At 34.1% G+C, this 11,770-nt stretch overlaps 1 non-coding gene across 1 annotated transcript; it reads right to left on the minus strand.

Annotated features, from left to right (window-relative positions):
• Positions 1-9,739: 9,739 nt before the first annotated feature.
• LOC139903526 (small nucleolar RNA R71) lies at positions 9,740-9,846 on the minus strand. Its single transcript, XR_011778340.1, has one exon. It is a non-coding gene; the product is annotated as a small nucleolar RNA R71 (small nucleolar RNA).
• Positions 9,847-11,770: the final 1,924 nt, after the last annotated feature.

An 11,770-nucleotide genomic window follows, 5' to 3' on the forward strand; every position in this document is an offset into this window, starting at 1 on the left:
GGAAAACGGTGATAAGAATCACCAATACAACAACAACATCAATTACAACAATAATCGCAACAATTATCCCAACAATCGCAACATCAATCGCAACTACAACAAACGGCCCAACAACAACAACAGCAACTACAACAATCATCCCAACAACAATAATAACCGCAACAACAACAACAATCAGAAGCAGCTATGCCAAAGGTGTGAAAAGTATCACTCGGGGTTCTGCACCAAATTTTGCAACAAGTGTAAAAGAAATGGTCATAGCGCGGTGAAGTGTGAGGTCTACGGACCAGGGGTTAATAGAACGAAAGGAACAAATGGTGTCGGAACGAGTAATGGCGGAGCAAGTAGTGTCGGAGCAAGTTATGCCAATGTAGTTTGTTATAAATGTGGAAAACCGTGCCACATTATTAGAAATTGCCCGAACCAGGAGAACACGAATGGACAAGGCCGCGAAAGAGTTTTCAATATTAATGCGGCAGAGGCACAGGAAGACCCGGAGCTTGTTACGGGTACGTTTCTTATTGACAATAAATCTGCTTACGTTTTATTTGATTCGGGTGCGGATAGAAGCTATATGAGTAGAGATTCTTGTGCTAAATTAAGTTGTCCATTGACGCCTTTGGATAGTAAATTTTTACTCGAATTAGCAAATGGTAAATTAATTTCAGCAGATAATATATGTCGGAATCGAGAAATTAAACTAGTTAGCGAAACATTTAAGATTGATTTGATACCAGTAGAGTTAGGGAGTTTTGATGTGACAATCGGTATGGACTGGTTGAAAGAAGTGAAAGCAGAGATCGTTTGTTATAAAAATGCAATTCGCATTATACGAGAAAAAGGAAAACCCTTAATGGTGTACGGAGAAAAGGGCAACACGAAGCTACATATTATTAGTAATTTGAAGGCACAAAAACTAATAAGAAAAGGATGCTATGCTGTTCTAGCACACGTCGAGAAAGTACAAACTGAAGAAAAGAGCATCAATGATGTTCCCATTGCAAAAGAATTTCCCGAGGTATTTCCGAAAGAATTACCGGGATTACCCCCACAGCGATCCGTTGAATTTCAAATAGATCTTGTACCAGGAGCTGCACCAATAGCTCGTGCTCCTTACAGACTCGCACCCAGCGAGATGAAAGAACTGCAAAGCCAACTACAAGAACTTTTAGAGCGTGGTTTCATTCGACCAAGCACATCACCGTGGGGAGCTCCTGTTTTGTTTGTCAAGAAGAAAGATGGTACATTCAGTTTGTGTATCGACTACCGAGAGTTGAACAAACTTACCATCAAGAACCGCTACCCACTACCGAGAATCGATGACTTATTTGATCAACTACAAGGCTCGTCTGTTTATTCAAAGATTGACTTACGTTCCGAGTATCATCAAATGCGGGTGAAAGAAGATGATATTCCAAAGACTGCTTTCAGAACACGTTACGGTCATTACGAGTTTATGGTCATGCCATTTGGTATAACTAATGCACCAGCTGTGTTCATGGACCTTATGAACCGAGTGTGTGGACCATACCTTGACAAGTTTGTCATTGTTTTTATTGATGACATACTTATTTACTCAAAGAATGACCAAGAACACGGTGAACATTTGAGAAAGGTGTTAGAAGTATTGAGGAAGGAAGAATTGTACGCTAAGTTTTCAAAGTGTGCATTTTGGTTGGAAGAAGTTCAATTCCTCGGTCACATAGTGAACAAAGAAGGTATTAAGGTGGATCCAGCAAAGATAGAAACTGTTGAAAAGTGGGAAACACCGAAAACTCCGAAACACATATGCCAGTTTTTAGGACTAGCTGGTTACTACAGAAGGTTCATCCAAGACTTTTCCAGAATAGCAAAACCCTTGACTGTATTAACGCATAAAGGGAAGAAATTTGAATGGAATGATGAACAAGAGAAAGCGTTTCAGTTATTGAAGAAAAAGCTAACTACGGCACCTATATTGTCATTGCCTGAAGGGAATGATGATTTTGTGATTTATTGTGACGCATTAAAGCAAGGTCTCGGTTGTGTATTAATGCAACGAACGAAGGTGATTGCTTATGCGTCTAGACAATTGAAGATTCACGAACAAAATTATACGACGCATGATTTGGAATTAGGCGCGGTTGTTTTTGCATTAAAGACTTGGAGGCACTACTTATATGGGGTCAAAAGTATTATATATACCGACCACAAAAGTCTTCAACACATATTTAATCAGAAACAACTGAATATGAGGCAGCGTAGGTGGATTGAATTATTGAATGATTATGACTTTGAGATTCGTTACCCCCCGGAGAAGGCAAATGTGGTAGCCGATGCCTTGAGCAGGAAGGACAGAGAACCCATTCGAGTAAAATCTATGAATATAATGATTCATAATAACCTTACTACTCAAATAAACAAGGAGTTTTAAAAGAGGGAAATTTAAAGGATGAAATACCCAAAGGATCGGAGAAATATCTTAATATTCGGGAAGACGGAACCCGGTATAGGGCTGAAAGGATTTGGGTACCAAAATTTGGAGATATGAGAGAAATGGTACTTAGAGAAGCTCATAAAACCAGATACTCAATACATCCTGGAACGGGGAAGATGTACAAGGATCTCAGGAAATATTTTTGGTGGCCGGGTATGAAAGCCGATGTTGCTAAATACGTAGGAGAATGTTTGACGTGTTCTAAGGTCAAAGCTGAGCATCAGAAACCATCAGGTCTACTTCAACAACCCGAAATCCCGGAATGGAAATGGAAAAACATTACCATGGATTTCATCACTAAATTGCCAAGGACTGCAAGTGGTTTTGATACTATTTGGGTAATAGTTGATCGTCTCACCAAATCAGCACATTTCCTGTCAATAAGAGAAGATGAAAAGATGGAGAAGTTAGCACGACTGTATTTGAAGGAAGTCGTCTCCAGACATGGAATACCAATCTCTATTATCTATGATAGGGATGGCAGATTTATTTCAAGATTCTGGTAGACATTACAGCAAGCATTAGGAACTCGTCTAGACATGAGTACTGCCTATCATCCACAAACTGATGGGCAGAGCGAAAGGACGATACAAACGCTTGAAGACATGCTACGAGCATGTGTTATTGATTTCGGAAACAGTTGGGATCGACATCTACCATTAGCAGAATTTTCCTACAACAACAGCTACCATTCAAGCATTGAGATGGCGCCGTTTGAAGCACTTTATGGTAGAAAGTGCAGGTCTCCGATTTGTTGGAGTGAAGTGGGGGATAGACAGATTACGGGTCCGGAGATTATACAAGAAACTACCGAGAAGATCATCCAAATTCAACAACGGTTGAAAACCGCCCAAAGTCGACAAAAGAGCTACGCTGACATTAAAAGAAAAGATATAGAATTTGAAATTGGAGAGATGATCATGCTTAAAGTTGCACCTTGGAAAGGCGTTGTTCGATTTGGTAAACGAGGGAAATTAAATCCAAGGTATATTGGACCATTCAAGATTATTGATCGTGTCGGACCAGTAGCTTACCGACTTGAGTTACCTCAATAACTCGCGGCTGTACATAACACTTTCCACGTCTCGAATTTGAAGAAATGTTTTGCTAAAGAAGATCTCACTATTCCGTTAGATGAAATCCAAATCAACGAAAAACTCCAATTCATCGAAGAACCCGTCGAAACAATGGATCGTGAGGTTAAAAGACTTAAGCAAAATAAGATACCAATTGTTAAGGTTCGATGGAATGCTCGTAGAGGACCCGAGTTCACCTGGGAGCATGAAGATCAGATGAAGAAGAAATACCCGCATCTATTTCCAGAAGATTCGTCAACACCTTCAACAGCTTAAAATTTCGGGACGAAATTTATTTAACGGGTAGGTACTGTAGTGACCCGAACTTTTCCATATTTATATATATTAATTGAGATTGATATTTACATGATTAAATGTTTCCAACATGTTAAGCAATCAAACTTGTTAAGACTTGATTAATTGAAATATGTTTCATATAGACAATTGACCACCCAAGTTGACCGGCGATTCACGAACGTTAAAACTTGTAAAAACGACATGACGATATATATATGGATATACATATGGTTAACATGAGATTATGATAAGTAAGTATCTCCATAAGTATATTAACAATGAGTTATATACATATAAACAAGACTACTAACTTAAGGATTTCGAAACGAGACATATATGTAACGATCATCGTTGTAACGACATTTAAATGTATATATATCATATTAAGATATATTAATATATCATAATATCATGATAATATAATAATTTAACATCTCATTAGATATAATAAACAATGGGTTAACAACATTAATTGAGATCGTTAACTTAAAGGTTTCAAAACAACACTTACATGTAACGACTAACGATGACTTAACGACTCAGTTAAAATGTATATACATGTAATGTATTTAGATGTATTAAAATACTTTTGGAAGACTTCAAGACATATATCAAAACACTCATACTTAATGAAAATGGTTACAGTTACTTTTCCATTCTTTTCTTTCATCAAGAATTCTAGTCGTATTATTACCCGTATTATACACAGCTTCAAAACGTACTTACTATGAGTATATACCAATAGGGACTAGCATGGGATTCCACTCTTGATTATGTCATGTATGACTAATCAATTTTAACTTCTACCATGAGCTAGTCAACTAACTAGAACTCCTTTTAACCTCACTCACCACTCACCAATTACCACTCATCATTCACTTCATTTCACTTCCAATTCTCTTTCTAATTCTCTCTTAACACACACACACTATTATGAACGTATTTTTCTAGTAGTTAATCATCATTTTCATCAAAAATCACTTCAAGAATCAAGCTATAATCATCATAGGAAGAACACTTCAAGAACACTTCAAAAATCCCTTCAAGTTTACTAATTTACTTCCAAGCTTTCTAATCCATTCCAAGTAATCATCTAAGATCAAGAAACCTTTGTTATATACAGTAGGTTATCTTTCTTATTCAAGGTAATATTCATATTCAAACTTTGATTCAATTTCTATAACTATAAACTATCTTAATTCGAGTAAAAATCTTACTTGAACTTGTTTTTGTGTCATGATCCTACTTCAAGAACTTTCAAGCCATCCAAGATCCTTTGAAGCTAGATCATTTCTTGTCACTTCCAGTAGGTTTACCTACTAAACTTGAGGTAGTAATGATGTTCATAACATCATTCAATTTATATATATATAACTATCTTATTCGAAGGTTTAAACTCGTAATCACTAGAACATAGTTTAGTTAATTCTAAACTTGTTCGCAAACAAAAGTTAATCCTTATAACTTGACTTTTAAAATTAACTACACACATGTTCTATATCTATATGATATGCTAACTTAATGATTTAAAACCTGGAAACACGAAAAACACCGTAAAACTGGATTTACGCCGTCGTAGTAACACCGCATGCTGTTTTGGGTTAGTTAATTAAAAACTATGATAAACTTTGATTTAAAAGTTGTTATTCTGAGAAAATGATTTTTATTATGAACATGAAACTATATCCAAAAATTATGGTTAAACTCAAAGTGGAAGTATGTTTTCTAAAATGGTCATCTAGACGTCGTTCTTTCTAAAATGGTCATCTAGACGTCGTTCTTTCGACTGAGATACGTATACACTTGGTCATGGATTGATTCAAGATAATATTTATCGATTTATTTCTGTACATCTAACTGTGGACAACTAGTTGTAGGTTACTAACGAGGACAGCTGACTTAATAACCTTAAAACATCAAAATATATTAAAAGTGTTGTAAATATATTTTAAACATACTTTGATATATATGTATATATTGTTATAGGTTCGTGAATCAACCAGTGGCCAAGTCCTACTTCCCGACGAAGTAAAAATCTGTGAAAGTGAGTTATAATCCCACTTTTAAAATCTAATATTTTTGGGATGAGAATACATGCAGGTTTTATAAATGATTTACAGAATAGACACAAGTACGTGAAACTACATTCTATGGTTAAATTATCGAAATCGAATATGCCCCTTTTTATTAAGTCTGGTAATCTAAGAATTAGGGAACAGACACCCTAATTGACGCGAATCCTAAAGATAGATCTATTGGGCCTAACAAACCCCATCCAAAGTACCGGATGCTTTAGTACTTCGAAATTTATATCATATCCGAAGGGTGTCCCAGAATGATGGGGATATTCTTATATATATGCATCTTGTTAATGTCGATTACCAGGTGTTCACCATATGAATGATTTTTATCTCTATGTATGGGATGTGTATTGAAATATGAAATCTTGTGGTCTATTGTTACGATTTGATATATATAGGTTAAACCTATAACTCACCAACATTTTTGTTGACGTTTAAAGCATGTTTATTCTCAGGTGAATACTAAGAGCTTCCGCTGTTGCATACTAAAATAAGGACAAGATTTGGAGTCCATGTTTGCATGATATTGTGTAAAAACTGCATTCAAGAAACTGATTTCGATGTAACATATTTGTATTGTAAACCATTATGTAATGGTCGTGTGTAAACAGGATATTTTAGATTATCATTATTTGATAATTTACGTAAAGCTTTTTAAACCTTTATTTATGAAATAAAGGTTATGGTTTGTTTTAAAAATGAATGCAGTCTTTGAAAAACGTCTCATATAGAGGTCAAAACCTCGCAACGAAATCAATTAATATGGAACGTTTTTAATCAATAAGAACGGGACATTTCACTTGACTGGGTACGGTGGGCGGGATATCTATAAAATACCAATAATTGTTCATTTTACCGGACACGGAACTGGATTAATAGTTAATAGATTTGTTGAAACAGGGGTGGATTACATTCAAGGGTAATTGGTGTAATTGTTAACAAAGTAGTAAAACCTTGGTTTACACGCAGTCGATAACCTGGTGTATTCATTAAACAAAGTATTAAGACCTTGTTACAATTCGAATCCCCAATTAGTTGAAATATTTGACTTCGGGAATAAGAATAATTTGACGAAGACTTTCGCACTTTATGATTATGACTGATGGACTATTATGGACAAATCCGTATGGACATATCGAATAATCCAGGACAAAGGACAATTAACCCATGGGAATAAACTAAAATCAACACGTCAAACATCATGATTACGGAAGTTTAAATAAGCATAGTTTATATATTTCATATTTAATTGCACTTTTAATTATCGCACTTTTATTTATTGTCATTTCATTTAATTTCACTTTTAATTATCGTTATCTTTAATTATCGCACTTTTATTTATCGCAATTTTATTATCGTTATTTACTTTACGTTTTAAATTAAGTTATATTTATTTTTAATATTTTACATTAGGTTTTAACTGCGACTAAAGTTTTAAAATCGACAAACCGGTCATTAAACGGTAAAAAGCCCCTTTTATAATAATAATACTACTTATATATATTTTTGTATTTTTACAATCATAAGTTAAAAATATAGCGTTAAGCTTGGCTAAGTCTCTCTGTGGAACGAACCGGACTTACTAAAAACTACACTACTGTACGATTAGGTACACTGCCTATAAGTGTTGTAGCAAGGTTTAGGTATATCCATTCTATAATTAAATAAATATCTTGTGTAAAATTTTATCGTATTTAATAGTATTTTCTTGTAAAATTTAATAGTATTTCATATACCATCTCGCACACATCAAGTATTTTTGGCGCCGCTGCCGGGGACATTCTTGCTTAAACGCCGGAAGCGCAACGCTATATAAAAAAAAAAGATTTTTATTAATTTTTAGTTTACTTTTATAAAAATACGCTTTTGTAAAAATACGTTTTAAATATAAATATATATATATATATATATAAATATATATATATATATATATATATATATATAAAGAAAAAAAACAAAATTTAAGTATTTTTAAGAGTTTGTTAAACATACAAGTTTTATAAAGTTTCTTTATTTTTATTTTAGTTTGTAAAAATATAAGTTTTATTTAAATATTTTTTATAAATATAAAACAGAAAATTAAAACAGAAAAAAAAACACTCGAGGCCCGGTACTGTAGCAGCCCAACTTTTGGCCCGAAACCCCACCTCATGCGATCACATGAGATTTTAACTATCAAGCCGTGCGATCGCATGACTTGATTTGACAGGCCCGGTACATCAGATCCATCGAATTAGGGTTTTAATTAATATTAATTATTAATATAAACCCTAATTAGGGTTATATTTAATAATTATTTGTTTTAGTTTTTAATTAATTTGTATTATTAAGTGTAATTAGTTTTATAAATATATAAAATTAATACTTTTATAAAATAAATAATATAAAAATAATATTTTTATAAAAATTGTACTTTTTACAACTTTAAGTATATTTTTATATTTTGTATCTTTTTGTTTGTTTTAGCGTAATATTTATATTTTTCGCTCGTATTTAGTTCTAAGACATAGTTTTTGCCATAGTTATTTTTTATCTCTAGATTTCTAGGCTTAGCCGTAAAATCCCTTAAGTGCTTTTTCTTTAAACTAAGATTTAGATGCTTTAGAATTTTGCGACGCCGTTTTTATATTTTAGTATTTTTTTAAGTTATTGCCGTTTTGGGATATAGTATTTCTCTAAGCTTTAATATTTTTAGACGTAACCTTTAATTCTTAGTTTTTAGTTCCTTTTTAAGTTTCGACGCGCTACGTTCTTTTTATTATTTTTCGATTTTTATTTTTCGACGTTTTCCGACGCGCCCTTTTTCTTTCTTATTTTTCGCCGCTCTAGTTTTTAGGACTTAGATTTTTTCTATTTCTTCTCTAAAATTTCTTTAAATTTCAACGAAAAATTATTTTAAGCGGTTAAATTGATAGACATCCAAATTTTCTGCTTCGTAGTAATAGTTGAATTTGTTAGTGGCTGAGTTGTGAGCTTCCGATTTAAAGGGTTCTGGCTCCCTGCTGCATCTATTGGCTATTCAAAACGTGGGCAAAATCAGAAAAGTCAATTAATTAGATAACTTATATAATTTTTCTTATTTTTATAACTAATAGGATATTCAGTGAATGAACCGAGCAAAACGTTCACCACCTTTTGTACGTTCACCACCTGTAACTCGATCAACACATCTAGCAAATATTGCCGCCGTTGATTTTTCTTTAGAATCGTCATCCAGTCGACCAAGTACTCCAATTCAAATTTCCGATAATTCATTTTTTGAACCCGACCTTGCAATTGAGAATCCAGAGGATCTTCAGGGACAATTCATAGATCCTGAACCACTAATCTTTCCTCCAGAACCTCCAATCATTCAAACAGAGATTGTCGAGGAGCCAACCATTAAATCAGAATCCTATAGGGATTCAGATTCAACAAATTCAATCATGGAGAATCTGGAACCTCTAAGTATGGAAGACCGAATGAGAGCTAAACGCACTGGCCAAGGTCACGCAATTACTCAACCAGACATTAATGCGCCAGATTATGAAATCAAAGGACAAATCTTACACATGGTAACTAATCAATGCCAATTTAGTGGTACGCCGAAGGAAGATCCAAATGAACATCTTCGTACCTTTAATAGGATCTGCACACTATTTAAAATTCGAGAAGTTGAGGATGAACAGATATATCCCTTGTTATTTCCCTGGACTTTAAAGGGAGAAGCCAAAGATTGGTTAGAATCATTATCTGAAGGGGCGATTGATACATGAGACGTTTTAGTTGAAAAATTTCTTAAACAATTCTTTCCGGCATCTAAAGCCGTGAGACTTCAAGGAGAAATCGTTACGTTCACACAAAAGCCAAATGAAACTTTATATGAAGCATGGACAAGATTTGGAAAATTATTAGTAGGATGTCCGCAACATGGTTTAGACACCTGTCAAATAGTACAAATATTCTACCAAGGATGCGACATCACTACACGAAATGACATCGATATAGCAGCTGGTGATTCCATTATGAAGAAAACCGTAACTGACGCTTACAAAATTATTGATAACACTGCTTCCCACTCACATGAGTGGCACCAAGAAAAAGATATCGTTAGATCATCTAAAGCAGCTAGAGTCGATTCTAACCATGACTTAGATTCCATTTCCGTAAAGATAGATGCTGTCGAGAGACGAATGAAAAAAATGACTAAAGATATGCACTCAATACGAATTAGTTGTGAGCAGTGTGGAGGACCACATTTGACAAAAGATTGTCTCAGTATTGAACTAACAATGGAACAAAGAGAGAATGTTTCATACATAAACCAAAGGCCTGGAAATAATTATCAGAATAATTATCAACCGCCAAGACCAATCTACAATCAAAATCAGAACTATAACCAAAATGTTCCATACAACAACCAACAAGGTCCTAGTAATCAACAAGTATCCAATAATACTTACAATCAGCAAAGACCTATTTTTCAAAATAAACCACCACAAACCGATGATAAAAATCCAAATTTAGAAGATATGATATCAAAGCTAGTTGAATCTCAAACTCAGTTTTTCACATCTCAGAAATAAACTAATGAACAAAATGCTCAAGCATTTAGAAATCAATAGCTTCTATTCAAAATTTGGAATAAGAAGTGAGCAACCTAGCAAGGTTGATAGGTGAAAGAAAACCGGGAAATTTACCTAGTGATACAAATGCTAACCCCCGGAATGAAACAGCTAAAGCCATTACCACAAGAAGTGGTATTACACTTAAACCACCTGAAATGCCTGTAATTTCTGATGAAGCTATTCCTACTCCACAAGAACCACAACCTGATCAAGATAAGGAAACAGAACCGGTAGTTGAAAAGGTTAATGAAGATAACACAGTTAAGGCTAAACCTTATGTTAAACCATACCAACCACCACTTCCTTACCATAGTAAAATGAGAAAAGAGAGACTTGAAGTCGAGCAATCCAAATTCTTGGATATGTTTAAACAAATAAATTTCAATCTTCCTTTCATTGATGTAATTTCAGGAATGCCTAGATATGCTAAATTTCTGAAAGATCTAATCATAAATAGAAAGAAAATGAAAGAACTCTCGGCTGTTATTATGAATGCTAATTGTTCTGCAGTGCTTTTGAATAAGATACTAGAAAAATTATCAGATCCAGGAAGTTTCACAATTCCATGTTTTTTGGGTAGTCTTAGTTCAATAGAAGCATTGGCAGACTTAAGTGCTAGTATAAATTTAATACCGTATTCACTATACGCTAAACTAGACCTTGGAGAATTGAAACCAACACGAATAAGCATACAACTAGCCGATCGATCAGTAAAATATCCTAGAGGGATAATGGAGAACATGCTAGTTAAAGTTGGTACTTTAGTATTTCCAGTAGATTTTGTTATTCTGGACATGGAAGAAGATTCTCGAGTTCCTCTCATATTAGGAAGACCATTCTTAAACACGGCTAAAGCAATAATAGACGTGTTTGGTAAGAAACTGACCCTAAGTATAGAGGACGAGAGTGTTACCTTTTCAGTTGATAGAGCCATGCAACAACCGCAATCTGCAGATGATACATGTTATTATATTCAAACTATAGATTCACATGCAGAATTGTTAGAAGAATTTCTAGAATTACAAGGAACGGGAGAATGTTCTTTAGGAGAAGGAACTGAACCAATTGATGAAACTGAAATGTTAGCTACACTTATGGCTAATGGATATGAACCAACAACAGAAGAAATTCAAATACTAAAATAAGAAGACAGATATCGATATAAATCATCGATAGAAAAACCACCGACATTAGAGTTAAAGCCACTTCCAAACCATTTGGAATAAGCTTATT

This window comes from Rutidosis leptorrhynchoides, chromosome 3 (assembly GCF_046630445.1).
Source record: "Rutidosis leptorrhynchoides isolate AG116_Rl617_1_P2 chromosome 3, CSIRO_AGI_Rlap_v1, whole genome shotgun sequence".
NCBI lineage: Eukaryota > Viridiplantae > Streptophyta > Magnoliopsida > Asterales > Asteraceae > Rutidosis > Rutidosis leptorrhynchoides.